Source organism: Leptosomus discolor, chromosome 2 (genome assembly GCF_034619465.1).
Source record: "Leptosomus discolor isolate bLepDis1 chromosome 2, bLepDis1.hap2, whole genome shotgun sequence".
Taxonomy (NCBI): domain Eukaryota; kingdom Metazoa; phylum Chordata; class Aves; order Leptosomiformes; family Leptosomidae; genus Leptosomus; species Leptosomus discolor.
In genome coordinates, this window is record NC_141392.1 from 6747057 (window position 1) to 6762587 (window position 15531).

Consider the following 15531-nt stretch of genomic DNA (forward strand, 5'->3'; position numbering starts at 1 on the left):
AATTGTGATTGAAATTCTGAAATGGCTGTAGCCAGATGTATAGTCTATTAAAAACATCAAGTCAGACAGGTAACCTGATCTGTAAAGCTTTCTCTTTTTTTTTTTTTTTTTTTTGGTATTGTTACAGCAATGGGTTTTAGCTCTTTGTGTAAAATACAATGAGATATTGATCCTCCATTTAGAAACCATTAATTTGTACTATTAGGTGCATTCCTTCTTAGTAGTTTGTAATAAAAGCATTTGGGGTTTGAAGTTTTTCATTTACTAAAGCTGAATTGGGAAGTGTTTGACAATTCTTATTTTTATATATTTTTGTAGGTTATTTCTGAGTAACTTTTACCTTCAAAGTGTCTTTACAAAGTAAATGGTATTGGGAAGCGGTACATAAGTTATTGTCATTTTATAGCATATTGGCATTGATTCAGGAAAGCATTTCTGCATGTGCTTAAGTCCCACCAAATAAGGGAGTGTAAAAAAATTTTAAAAAAAAAGTAAATTAAAAAAAAAGGAAGGAAGATTCAGCATATGCTTGTCTATATATTTTTGAAACTATGCAATGTGAGTAAATTTTAAAGGCTGGAACAGAATTCGGAAAAGAAAGCATAGAACGGTCTTGATCTGTGCTTTCAGATTAGCACATGAGAGTTAATGGGATAGAAGGCAGTTAGCAGCCTAGAATCCTTTACTGCCACTGCCAAAGGTGCTGTGACAAAGAAAGGTGCTATGAAAAATTTTCAAGAAGTGTATGTCCTGTTTTGATTTTAAAGAACTGAGGTCAACGTTTTAGTTGGTTAAGGTAGTGCTCAGTACTGCTTTTGCAAGCCCTACTTGTATTGCCACAGACTATAAGATGTGCTCATGTTGCTTGCTAACTGCAAAACTTATTGGTAAAACTAACATAGGTAATTAATCTTTCAGGATGACCTTACTCTAGTTTTTGAGGAAAATTAGATTGAAGGGCTGAAATACTGTAGATTTCTTTAACATATATATCCAAGTTTCAGTAAAAATGTCCTTTAATGATGGCAGCTATAAATCAGGGAGTGGTCATCTGGCAAAAAGAGGAGCTTCAATCTGAAGTGTAATTGTTTCCCTTACTTGTGGGCACCCACTGCTCTTATTTATAACAGTAGCATCAATAACAAAAATAATGAAAAGTGGTACAGATTTTTATCTGTCCTTGCTTTAAGGAAAAAAGTATTTAACAGCAACAAAAAAATCTTGAAATGCTGTGTCAGCACTTTGAGAAGTAGTTGGGTTTTTTTAAAACAAATTTTTAAAAAAATCAATTCCAAAAGGGAATATTTTACTGTATGAAGTATACTGTGAATTCATAAGAGTTAGGAACTTGCATCGCAGTGGCTAGAAGTTATTCATTTAGGTGCAGGCTGTTTGTTATGGCCCATGTGCACGTTGTACAAACATACATCCAAAGCAAAAAGCCATGGAGTTGGTGGTGGTTGTATGGTTTTGGGAGCACGATGTTACCGGACGAATGTTGCAGTGAATGTATTGCAGTAGTTCAGTACTGCCTCAGTGACTGAAGCTGGCATCATTTACTTTGCACTGAAACAGAGCAGGGTAAGTACATGTTCCTGGCCCTTCCAGAGAAGCTTCTTGGTCCACTATAGGTGTCTTGCAAGTAAATGCCCAACTGTGTTATTTGTTCATGTCCAAATTGGTTAGATTAAAAGTTTCAGAGAAATAATCCCTAAAGAGCCTGGTAGAGGTAGACCTCAAAAATTGTTTATTCCCAGTTATCTGTGCTTTTATGTCTCATCCTGGTTTGAATAAGTCCTCTGAGATAGATACACCACCTCCTGTCAGAATTCTTAAGTATCATCGCAGAAGCTGTAAGATGCTTGTTCAAAGATACAGAAATTTCTGAGGTACAAGAGCTTTATGTGACACTATTGAAAGCAAATTTGCACCATTGAAAGCAAAGTCAGAAGCTCTGCTGCCCTTTGGACATGAGAAGCTCTCTCGGGGCAGGGGAGGGAAAGGGAGAAGAGGAGGAATTAAGCTGTTTGACTGGTCTTCCTTCAGAGAGAACAGTCACTTGCTGGTGTCTTAAAGGGCAGGCATGGAAAAAGCTGTTGTGTTGTACAGGGAGTCCCACAGTAATAGCTGATATAATCCCTCAGATAAAGCGTACGTCAGATACAGGATTTTATATTATCCAAGACAATTTGAAAGGTTTTATTACGTTTTAATTTATAATCTAATTGCTGGCTGTAGCTTTTTTTTATTAATTTCTGGGATGAAATATGCAATGTGCAGTCTAGATCAAAGATGTAACAGGCCTTTTGGAGGTGGTTACTTTCTTAGCCCACTGTGACTATAAACCTAGTATTTAAATATGATGTCTCCTTTCTTAAACACCCTGAAATTGGCATTTAAGACTCGTGACAAATCCAGGTTTTGGTATTCTGGTCCTGAAGGACAGACGGCAATTAGTCCTGTGCTTGGAGGCAGGCTGAGGCTGCGTGCTGTTGCTGATGGCTATGGAAACCATATAGCACAAGCGAGGTGGTGGTTTCTTGAGGGGTGGCTGCACGCTCACTGTGTTGATCAAAAGTGTGAGCCCCCCTGAAGGGGGGTGCTCCTGTCTTCTCTGCTACTCCTGCCCAAGTGCCCCAACCCTTTTCTGGTGCTGGTAATGGCTACGTGCTGTCCTGCGTTGGCATAAGGGAGGGGCAGCAATGCATAGCTTGGGGGACGAGTGGAGCTGGGGCCACCGCTTTCAGTGCAGCCCAAGTTTTGATTGACCTGGGACATGGCCTCTCCAGCAGTTTAAGATAGGCAGAGGTCCCAAACTAGTCTACTTGAAAGGCAATAGCGGAGGCATTAATTTCTCTGTCTTTTCAGGGAGATTTTTCTCCAAGGTTGGAGTAAGAGACTGGCAAAGCAGAACCCACCTGAGGAAGGTTGTAATGGGACTGTGGAACAGGAGCATTGTAGGTTCAGCTGCATGACCCCCTTGGGCGGGAGCTGTTGCTGCTGTCAGCAATGACAGTAGTGCTGCAGGAAGTGAGTGGTTGTGTGTCGAATCTGCTGCTACAGTATGAGCTTTCTTAAAGTCTGCTGTGGAGTGTGTGCCCGCCACCGCTGCCCCCCCTGCCCCAGACTGCTGTGTGAAGGGGCTGCGTCTTTTGTAGTGTTGATGCTTCCATGGGGTTTTGGATCCCTCTCACCTGGCCCCTTGGTACTTCACGTGCATGTTTGTGAGAATATAGGTGTTTTCTAGTTTGTCTAGTACAAGTTTTCCAAGGCAATCTGCTCATTTAGGTATGGATACTTTAGGTATGGAAATACGAGTTTCCAGGTAGCAGGAGATCTCTGTAAATTGAGTCCCATCAGTTTGGGTTTGTGTTTACTTATTTTAGATGACAAAAAACCTTGAAACTTGTACTTGACCACTTGCTTTTGTTCGCAGTTCAAGTTATGCTTCTGAGTTTGTGCACTACCAAAAAAATCAGGCTTGTCAGAGAAAAATGAACAGGCCCCAGATCTCGTAAGAGGTATTTCCTTAAACAAAGAGAAGCACAACCTGATTTATTAGGGCCTCTCTCAGATTAAATTCCAGTTGCCTAAAGGTCCTTGTCTTCCTTCATCTTTATCTCATTAGGAAAATTGTTCTTTCCTCCTAGACAAGAACATAGCCAAAATGAATTTATCACCTTCAAGCCATATTACTATGATTTCTTCTGTAGTTGAACATGAAGATGATGCCCAGACTCTGCCTGATACAGAATATGTTCACCTTGCCACCTCCCCATGCCAGTTCGAAGCTAAATTCTTTCTAGGGAAGAAGCAGTTAGTGGCTCAAGACTTTATTACGCTGCAAACCGAACTTTGGCTGATGAATTACCACCACAGTTGTAATGATCTTGGAAGATGTAGATAAGAGCTGAGAACAAAGCTGCTTCACAAAGATTGCGGTTAGGGAATTGAATTCCAGAACAAAGAAAAGGAATAAAAAGTAAAAAAGATACATAAAGAAGAAAAAAAAATCCTTTCTTTCAAATAGAAACCGAACTTTTCATAGGAGAATAAAACAGCATTAGCATAAACTTTTTGCCCACTAGTCCCCATCAGAGACAAATGGCCTCAAGTAAAAAGGCAATTAATCAACTTTTAAAAAGTCAAAACCTGAATCTGTATGATAAGGCAGAGAAAGGAAATATAGTGCTGAGGGGCTGTGCTAAGTTTGGTTGGTCTTCTGCTGTTCATTTAATGTGCAAAATTCCTGGATGCTAAAAAAAAAAAAACAGTAACCTCTAGGGAAAGAGGTAGGTGGAGCTTAAATTCACATGTAGCCTAAGAACAAAATATGTGTGTTGAAGCATCAGAATTTTAGGCAAGTCATTTATAACATTAAAAAATATGCACCATGTCTGATCTTGAAAAAGCAACATCCAATTCGATCTTTATAATTTTTGGAGCACAAAAATATCTTCATTTTTGTATGTGGTAACATCTTCACTGTTTAACACGTTTGGAAAATTAGCATTCCAAAAGTATGTAAGAGAGAATATAGTCATTTTGTAACCTCTGAAGTGGGAGGATACTTGATTCCAGATGTAGTTGGAACGTTATGTGTCAAATAAATAAAATTTGTAAACAATACCCTTAAGTAGCAATTCCTTCACGAAAAAAAGGTCAGCCTAATTCTTGGTTTATTTTCTATATAATGCTGAAAGGTCCTGATCAAAGGAGAGTTTTATAAAGCCTAATCAGAATGCCTAATAATAATTAAATTTGGAAATGCCTTTTCTATCCCTCTTGTCACTTTTCCTCCCCAAGTTCCTCTCATAATTGAAGTGCATCAGTTTTGCATTTGATTATTACCTGTAGGTCATTTTATTATTTCAGTTGCAATTTGATACACCTTTCAGGCTTGGGATTTTCCCCCCAAAAAAGATCTGTCTATTTTATTAAATGACAAAGCAACTTTAGGGAACACAAAAATCACGTAGGCTTCCTCCTTAATTGGACCAGTTCTGTCTTAATTACGGCATTGCAGGTGTAAACCTCTTTAAACTCTACAGCCAGCTAGCTAATAGTGAGGCATCTCACTGAAGGACCTGTTGGAATGGAGGGAGGTGTTTTCCTTTCTCCTAGAAGGCCATGTAGAACACCTCGTGCTGTCGCAAGCAATCCCTGCGTGGGTCCTTTCTTCCCTGCCTCAGTGCCAGACCATGCTCATGCTGATGAGGGGGAACTGGTGGGCTCCACATGGCTGAAACTGCGTATAGCCCTTTTAGTTTGTTGTGCTCTTTCATCATCATCTTCGTCCCTCAAAAGATGTGTGTGGCATTGCTGCTGTCAAGTCTATCTGAACCTCCAGTGGGGGCTTGTGTGACAGGATGGGGTTTAGAAAGGTATGGCATTAACCTAATGTTGGACAGTAGTATCATTTAAAATTTTATTACTCTTCTGAATACCCATCATGCAAATTTTTTACTTGAGGGAAACTGACTGTATATTTAATGCCTAATAGTTACTAAATTTGGCGACATTTGGGAGGTGAGCTATAGCAGTATTTTAGAAATAGAGGGGTCAAAGGGGGGGACCTCAAGGGTATCCGAGTAATCGGATGGGAGAGCCTGATACAACTGCGGCTGAACAAGCCTATGCATTATTTCTATTTGTTGTCTTTCCCACGAGAAAAACTGGCTTGTCCCGTGCACTGCAGGTGTTTGTCAGCGTGTTCTTACACAACCCTAGCAAAGATAACTTGGTAGCTTTATTTGTTAAGCCATTCTGAGGCTTAACAAACTTCAGATATATTTCTTTACTATCTAAACCAATATTTTGGGGCACCTAAATGTTGTATTTTTCCTCTAACAATGGAAACTTGAAAATTAGTGTTTACATGGGAAGCTGCTAACAAAAAGAAAGCTGTGAAGTAGTTAGTGATTGCAAACCAGAGATGTCATAGTCTGAACAGTGGCCATTGCAAGGAATCAGTGTGTGGCTTAAGAAAATCTTTGTTGTCATTTTTCCTTAAAATAGATACACAGTTTTTAATGGTGAATGTAAGAGACTTTGTATCCTTTTTGATCTCTGATTTTGGTTATGTATCCTTCACGTAGTATGCTTTTATTTAATAACATGGAGCAAAGTACTGGAACTGGCTGGTTTTTCAGTCAGAAATGGACATTTTTCACTGAATATTTTAAGAACTTTATTTCACTTTTTTTGGTTAATTGACCCATAGGGTATGTGAGTAGTTAGGTGTGTTACTTGGATAGCATAGGAGAATCACTCATGTATGATGTGAGAATATGATGACATATGATGTGCAAGAGTGTCTTTTTGAAATCTCTGAGGTGTGATTGTCAAAACAGCCTCAAACTTGAGCTTGCTCTGTTAAGCTTATTAAAAGAAATTTATGTGGGTTTGCAACTTACATTTTTCTGATTAAGAAAATGGGATGTCTTATTAGGTGAGCGGTGCTTTATACTGTGTCATTCACGTAGCTCCTGTGGAAACTCAGTTCAGCGGGGATGTTGTTTGCTGGTCAGAATTGTAGGTTGCAGGTTTCAACACCTGGTTGAACAGCCTGTCTACAAAATGCTTCAGCATTCCTTCTGTATTACTACACTGAATTTATATATACAATTGGGCATAGAATGAATCTCCTGTGATATAATTGCAGTTTTGTGAGCTTCTTTATGGCTTCTGTACTTTGATTGAAATGGTTGTGTAAGGAGAAAATTTGCTTAAACACATCAAAGGATACCAGGGTTCGCATCTGTGTATCTCACAGTAATCAGACCACTTTTTAATGAATGTATATCACTCCTTTTTGGCAGTATATGGCAATGGGTTAATTAGAGGTGAACCTTAACTTGAAAAAAACCTATAAAATATGCTGGTGGACTGGAGTCTTGGCGGAAACTGTAGGGTATTATGAGAGAAGCTGGCTACTCTGGTATTAAAGAAATTCTGAAACAACATAGACTAAAAGATGTGTTGCCATTATTGTAAATAAAAAAAATTATGCTAGTAACGGGACAAATTCTGGGCTGTTTCTGTATTGCATCTCGTCTTTGAACAAACTCAGTGGAACTTGAAAGACAAGGACATGTGGGATAGTATTTCACAGTGCTCTTAGCTCTGCTCCTCAATAAAGGAAACTTAAACCTCTACTGTGAACCTGTAGTCTTCTGCAAAGAGACTATTGTCGCAGAATCTTTTTGCAGCATACTGTAAGGGATTGCTTGTTTTGAAATTTGGGGAAGAGGGAGAGGAGTACTCAGAGTTTTAAGGTGTACAAAAAGTTTTTGAGAGATGGGGTGTGGTGCCTTTTTAAAGGCAGGCAAAAAAAAAAAAGGAATCTTGTCACTAAGGAAAAGATGTATTTCGAAAAAAAAGAAAGTGGATATGTAGGCTGGTGAATACATTTGTGCTTGTGGCAGGATTTCCAACACCCAGCAACTTATGGAATCCGTAATTGTAGTGTAGTAACAGTAAAGCATTAACTCTGAGGAAACCAAGCAAAAAATGGTGTTTTGCCCAACACTGTTTTTAAAGTAAATTATGTGCTTTTCATTTTGAAAAGTAAAGCCCTGTGAAGCAAGCTGTCAGACATCCGTGGGAACAGATATCTTTGCAGACAGCTTTGTCAGAAAGAGGTAGTCACCCTGTAATGTTTTCTGGGTGCTTCCCCACCCCAGTGAAGTAGGTGCACAAAACTTAAGATTCCTTTCCAAATGAGTTGCACCTCTGGCCAGTTTGTGTAATTGAATCTTCAGCAGCAGTTTTACTGGCTGCCAGGGATGTAATATATTAATGTAATATGTTTATATCCTGTAAGTTGGCAGAATCTCTCTGATTGTGTCTACCTGTTCTCTGGCTGGCAAAGGGGAATCAACTGGCCTGTCAGCAAAACACAATAAGCTTTTGCTAGTCTGCTGTGGGATATAGAAAAGGGATATAGAGAAGAGATAAAAGTTGTGTTGTTAATACTTTTAGTTGGTGTACTGTACATATTTACTGGCAGCTCCAAGAAGACGTGCCAGCTGGCTGAGGTGCGATGCTGCCCCTTTAAGGAATCGAAGGAAAATGCGTGCATGTGTGTTTACAAAGAGTGCAAGAGCACAGCGGTGTCACCCATCTGCACATGTCACTCACAAAGCTGCCCGTGGACTGCATCTCTTTTCACTGCTGTCACCAAAAATGCACGGTAGGCAGCGTTTGAAAACTTGTCAGAGATGTGCCTTTAAGCAACCTGAACAGCAGGTAAATTTTAGACATTACTGCTAATAATCCCCCTCTTGCATCGCTGCTGTTTCTTATTGGGGAGTTTGTGTCTGCATGTGTAGGGGTTTATAGACATGCCGAGGTTTTAAGCAAAAATAGGGACGTTTCAGAAGAAGTGTATACGGAGGTGGGGTGATCTAAGGGTGTTGATAGGAAACAGCTGCTGGACAGATTTGCCCTCTTGTCAGTTTGTTTCTGATTGCTTAATTACCAGCTGGCTTGGCAGAAGTTTGTTAGGAAGTTTTTTGTCACCGTGTGACAACAGACTTGTTACAGAACTTTCTCATGTGATTTGTCCTCTAATTGGATTAAAATTATATATGGTACAGTTCATGGAAAATAGGTGTAAAGGTTGTTTACTTCTAGATTGCCACAAAAGCAGCACATAGGAACTCCTGAGCAGAATGGCCCAGGTATAGTTAACCCTCTGTGCAGGCCTGTTTAATATTACAGTTTGATTGATTGATTTATTTTCCCACCAATGTACTTGGGCAGAGCTAGGTGAAATACAGGCAAACTGAGTCACAATCCAGCCAGGCAGACTTAAACTCTTCCAAAAGACTCTTCTGATGGGGGAGCCAAGTGGCAAGAGGGGCAAAATGGGAATTGTGAGGCTGGGATGCTGCAAATCGGCTTGATAGGGCTTCTCTGTGCATTGGTTAGGAAACACTTGGTTGACTAAAACCTGAAACAGAAAAGAGGATGATAAAGTCTATCATTCCAAAAGTATTTTGATTGAACAGCTTCTGAAATGTGTGAGATGCTGTTGGGTTTCCTGTTTACATTTCAAGTGTTTAATAACCTTAAGTAAAAATACACAATTGTAGCACTGAAAAATTGTTTGGCTCCTTTCATATAAGTTTCAATTAAATTTTTGAAACAGAAGTTCTTCACATTTTTGAAACATTCTTAAAAATACTACAGTAAAAAACTAGCCAGAGTGCTGCAGGTTACCCTTAGCATTACCTACATCCATGATGTGATATTTTTGTTCATAGAACTTGTGTTTCAGGCTCAAACATTAATCTTTTATGAAAAGTTAGTTAATCTTTAAGATGCTATGTTATGAATTCTAGTCAGATTTTAATGTAAATATTATAATGATAAAATTGATTAAACAATGGCCATAGTAAAAGCATCTCTTTAGTGTCCAAAGTCAGGTAAAAGTGGCAGTGGGGATGTGAATCACTTGCTTTGAATGTGTGTGGGGGGTCAATTTAAACATCATGAATGTAAATATTATTTGTTAGTGGAATTCTGTAGTCACCTCTTGCTGTGCAGCGGTCATCTGTTGCATCTGTTGTTTTGGTTTCATGAATTAACAGTATATTCATTTGACTCATAAGGAAAAAAACTAATATTATCACACTTTGGAGTGATTCTGTGTGAGTTCATAGCAGAGCAGCTGTTGACTTGATATCAAAAAATCTGGAATCAGCAATAAATTTGTATTCACCTTCAGTAGGAAACCATAAGTGGCAATTAAAATTCTTATGATATTTTGAACCCATAAATGGTTTGTTTAATACGTATAGTTCTAGTGGTAGATATTATATAAAATAAGAACTTGGTATGTTTTGCACTGAAATACACAAAATAATCATTCTTAGTCTGAACAAATATCGAACTATGGAATGCTGCAAGAACTCTTTTATAGGTTCCCTTGAGCTATGCATTTACTTTTCTCATAACTTTACTATAAAATGCAAGTAACTGATAAAACCCCAACATTTTATGTTTAAGTTGTGATGTGGTATTAGTGTACATATTTGTTTAAATATTGGATCTGTGATCAAATTTTTCCTCTCTTCCTTGAAGATGAGCTTAAATTGATGTAGGATGAATTTAAGTTAGTGTTGCTGTTCCTTGTAATAATTCTGTGACAGTTATGTCATTCAATAGATATCACTGAAAATTGTAGTTTGTTTTCACTAAAAGACAATATAACGTGCAAGATTTTCTGATGTTTTGTAATTTGTTGCTTTTTAGATTTTTATCTTGCTAATAACACTTCTCCTAACAAACAGTTTTGAAAAAAAAAAAATTTAGAAACTAAAATCATGTTTCGCTAGACAGTGATTAATATCTGTGACCTTTATTTTTGTATCGGGAACATAAATATACACTTTTTTCTGTGTCAGTCACTGTCTAAGATTTCATCTTTGTTCTGCTTTCCATTACATACCATGAATTATATGAAATTAATTTAATCGCTACTCCAAACAGAAATTAAATGTGCCCTAATCCAGAGTTACGTTGTTTGCTTTTACAACTGTAAGTCATAAGTAATTAATTTTCCTTGGAAAATTAATTCACTTACCATTCCCAGTAGCATCATATGTTGACACAGGGTTATAGATAGTTTAATATTTTTGTTCAGCATGTTGGCCTCAACTTTGGAAGACCTTAAAGCAAAACAAATTCAAATTTACTCAACTGTATATAATTCAGGGTTATTTAAAGTGAATGTTGTCTTTATTGCTGTCAACCAGCTGACGATGATGATTCTAAAATTATATTCAGTCTTCCAGAAAACTAAAGTCTATGGACAGATGTGAGTAGTTTCTACCAAAAAAAAATAAAAATTGTTTGACATCAGACACTTGGATAACATGGCCACTGGAATGCCATCAGTAGTAGGAGAATTTAGCTCCTCAGCCTAACTGTGTATTACAAAGCCTTGGGCTAGAGGCAAGGTTTTTTCAACACGCCTTGTGTTGCTTGAGACGCTAGTAGGTGATTCGTTATTCCCGTTGCACTCAGAAATTTCCAAGTTGACTTGATTTGGAACATCGTTTTGTTTCCGATATTGTCACGTGCAGAAGGGCAGCTCGTTGCAGCGCCCAAGGCAGCGCAGACACTTGTGTGGGCGGCCCTGCTGCCCACAGCTGACTGTCCTTCAGAGATGGCATGGAGTGGCGTGGGCCAGAAGTCTTCCGGGATGAGAGAGGCAGCTTTTAAGTCTAATCTTTCCAGTTCGCCAGGAGGACCTCTTTTTTTTTTTTCTCCCCTCTGTACAGCTCCATAAAACATGGTGTTTATTACTTTGGTTTATTTTTATTTATTTAAGTCTCCCGGCTGAAACTCCAGTGACGGCAGTGTTGCGGTTCAAACAAGCAAGGCTTATTTTATAAATGTCCCTTTGTGGGTTGGTGGCTGAGTTTTGCCTGAATGCAGGGGGTTGGTATCAGTGGCGTTTAATTTAGAATTTTGGGGGTGGAAAGTAGAAATTGACATTTAATTCCAGTGTAAAGTTACGGCTAGATCAGGCATGAAAATATTATTGCATTAGCAATCACAGGAAGAAAATAAACTATGAGTGCATTGATAATATACGGCCGTATGGCAGACTTGTGTAAAATAGAGCAGTAGATGGAAGAAAATACTTTCAGATGCTTTTTTCACCACAACATGTTTTTATCAAGTAAAGAGTGTACGGAGAAGTATTCTACTAATAGAATTTGGTCCTATTAGTAGTGCCAGCAAAGGTAAATACATAGCAAAATTGTATGTAGATAAATATTATCACACATCTCTTATACATACAAACATTCTTGTAACTGCAACATTGATGAATGTTGACAGAGATATCCATTAAATTCTGTATCTGCTACTTTCAAATTATTTTGAGTTTCTTGGTTCTACATAAGACAATGCCACTGTGTGTATCTGTTAATGTAATGGGTCCCAGTAGGTATTGCTAGCTGTTTCAGTATTATGGCTTAATTACTTTCAAAAGGCTTCCCTATGATACTTAAAAATACAGAATCTCCTGCGAATTAAAAATCACTCTGGTGAACTGAGTTTGGCCACATACTTCTCCTCGATGGTCACGCGTGTTACTGAAGCTGCATCTACCTCCCGCACCCGGCTGTTCATGTCTTCCTCACCTGGGCTGTCAGCTTTAACAAAGGGCAACTTTTACTGGGACTGCAACAGTCGTTCATTTCTTCTTTTTCACCTGCTCTGTGGTACGATGTATGTTCCATCTGAGGAAAAGGAGAAGCAAGCACCAGCTCTATCCTTTTCTTACCTTATTTTGCAGCAGCTTGCACTGATTATGCATACAAGCAGCAGGCTCAGGATGCCCTGCCCCAGTGCATCAGCATTAGTTACCCTTCTGTGGTACTGGTATCCATGTAGTGTGTATAAAAATGGTGTTGTATGTAAAAAAAAAAACAAAAAAAAAATTTGAGAGCGAACCAAAATCTGTTGCTGTTTCTTGGCAGTGAGGATTTGTGTTTCTTTTGGGAATATTCCCATTCATTTTATGATGACAGTGATTGTCTAAATTTGCAAGAAAAATGAAGTTAAAATAATTATTGTTTAGAAAAATCTGCAGAAACTGTTTCTTCAGACAAAATTTATATTTTGAGCTCGACTGTAGCTTTGGGTTCGATAATTTAGAGTTGGCACTAAGTCTGAAAAAAAAAATTGAGCGATGAAGTACAATACAAAAAGCCCAAGAAGCATGAACAAATGCATACAGTGTCTCCTAATGTAAGTGCCTGGCTCTTTGGAGGCCACCAAGAAGTCTACAGTGATTGACATGCATTCTGGCAAAGCTTCCCCCCCCGCAACAGTGTTGAAGTCAGTCAAAGTGTATAGACAAAGCTGAGTGAATACCAGTTTCCCCAGTACAGGGGCTATTTTTTCAGGAAGTCTAACTCAAACCAGATGTTTTGCTTAGACCTAGAGTTTGTTGCTGCCAAGCATCTCATCAGAGGTCAGAGTTCTGGGCTCAGGGCCCTGCTAGAATTCTTTCACAAATTGCTATTCGGTGAGGTTTTAATCCTAATGGAAAGAATAATGTGCTTGTAAAATCTGCAGTTATTACAAACACAGTATACATATTGTGGACTTCAAATGACTACATATTTCATTCCCATAAACAGGGAATGCAGATGAATGCAGTGTGTAATAGTTTGAGACATTCAAACTTAAACCAAGTATATAGTTTATACTACTGTTAACCATTTGCATTCTTAACACTCCTGTAAAATGAATAGTAATCTTGACTAACAATTGGCAGCTTGAAACAAAACGAAAAAACCTCCGGCACGTTTTGACTTGTAAGCTGTTTCCTGAAGTAAATAGGAAACCTTATGCTTTTGAGAATGTTCAAAAAACCCCACGCTGCTTGCTGAGGCACTAGGTTTGGCACAGTTTGTTCCTTTGCTTCTTTCCCTTTTTTCTGTCTCAGTTTTTAAATAGCTTGGTAGCAACATTTTATGGTCAAGTTAATCTTACTTCAAGTATTTCTTCATACAGCTAATTATTCATCCCGAAAACCTCAGAGCAGACTCTATATGCTCCAGCTTGCTTAAAAGCAAATGCTGGTGATACAAAGTGATAAGGACAAAAACAAGTGATGGAAAAATCTCACTATATTTCTGTCTTCTTGTTCGGAGCCTTATTGATAAACTTCTGCTGTGATTCTGCTGAAGTTTGAGTATACAAAAAAAATCTTGTAGAATTTTGCTAAGGTGCTGCAGCCTGCAGCTGGAGAAATGTAGCTTGATATAGTATGAAGATTGAGATTTTTGGATATCAAATTAATGTATGCTATAGAAAACAGCGCTACAGTGTAAGGTTGGATGATGTAGCTGATATCTCAGTACAGTGAGGCTATAGTGGCGAGGTGTTTGAGTATCATGTTGAGTAGCATTTTAATTTTCAGTGAACACCGCTAAAGAATTGTATCTGTTATTTTCCAACATTGGTAACTCTTCAGACTTACATGCTCAATTGTATTTAGTATAACTGCGCTGCTTCATCTCATTCTAATTGTGAATTTTATGTAACTCAGAAACGTGTTTGCACTTCAGTGAAAAGTGTAACTTAAGAAAAAAGTGGTGTCACTCAAAAGGGTTAATGTTGCCCCATTCGCATGATGATCATAGTCTGTGATAGTCACGCTGGAAAGGAGGTAAATATATATAAAGCAGTATGTCTGTGTTAATGTTCTAAACTTACAGATTTGCTGAGGTATTCACCTACTGTGCAATTTATTCTTTTTTTATTACTTTATAATAAGAAAACTACATAATGAATGTTGATGCTACAGAACAGGTGTTACCTTTTGGGGTGGGGGTGTGTGGAAATCTTTTAAATGCTTGTATAACTCTTCGGTAAGCCTTCCTATTAGCTAAACTTGTTTCACAGCATTGAATGTAGAGATTTGTGAAATAAATCAGCACTACATCAGTCTGGTTGTTGAATAAGAAATTGATGAAGCTGGTATTTGGACAGCAAACTCATTTTCAGAGGCAATAGGCATTTTTCAGATAATAGAAAAAATAGCTCTGTTCCCACTATATTGTTTAGAAAGGAGAATGTGGCCAAAGTGGTATTGGTAAGCTTCTTTTCCATTATAGTGTACACTTGTATAAATAATAATTTCCCCTTGGTTTATTGAGTAAATGTGACTTATGTTTAGATGAACAGAACTGAATTAGAAAACTTGAGTTCTTTCAGTGGCTAGATTAGAGATTATAAATTTTAACTTTGTTCTGTTAGAATCTGCCTTTTGATTAACTGAGACTGTTCCTTTTGTTTAATAAACACCTAAAACCCCATAAAGACACACTACTTTTATTGCAAGGGGGATGATCTTGGTGCAAACTGCTGCCTCGAGGTGAGAAAGCGAATACTAAACATGGATTGAAATTAATAAGTACAACCTAATCATTTAAATGCAATAAGAAAAAGTGGAGACAAACTGCAATCTTGTAAGAGAAGCTTTTTCATATTAATGAGTTTCCATTTGCCAATAATTCTGTCATTTGTAACTTGAATCATTCATCACCCCTGCAAATGGTTCTTTCAAGACGTTATTTGCAGTTTTGTCTTGTGTTTTTGTCCTTGATGTTGTGAAAATGACCGTCTACTGTTACAGGAATGAAAAGAGATCTCATTCAAACATCTTTTGTGTTTCCACTTTCAGTGAAAAATGTTTTTCAAACCTGCAGCTGGTTATTTCTGCAGGAGTTCCCACTTATATTCAGGTTTGATTGACATTTTGAAATGGCAGCTTTTCATGAAAAGCTGTTAACTTGTAGAATTTGGTTATGGTACTAAGACAGACTGACTTTGTTCTACTGTTGGGGCCTGTCCAACCTAAACACAACCCTGCATCTGAATTTAATAGTGCTACTCAGCGCAGGGAGCGTGAGCTTTTTTCGGTTTTCTTTTCTGTTTTTTTTTTAACGCTGGTGCTTCTGATCTGTTTTTGAACCTGACCTGATAGGTACTCATCCT

The 15531-nt window shown here is 38.0% G+C and overlaps 1 protein-coding gene across 1 annotated transcript in view; it reads left to right on the top strand.

The window, feature by feature from the left end:
* The window catches only part of SRBD1 (S1 RNA binding domain 1), a 124599-nt gene that overhangs the window by 70972 nt on the left and 38096 nt on the right, over positions 1-15531 (top strand). The gene's annotated exons all lie outside the window — the stretch shown is intronic.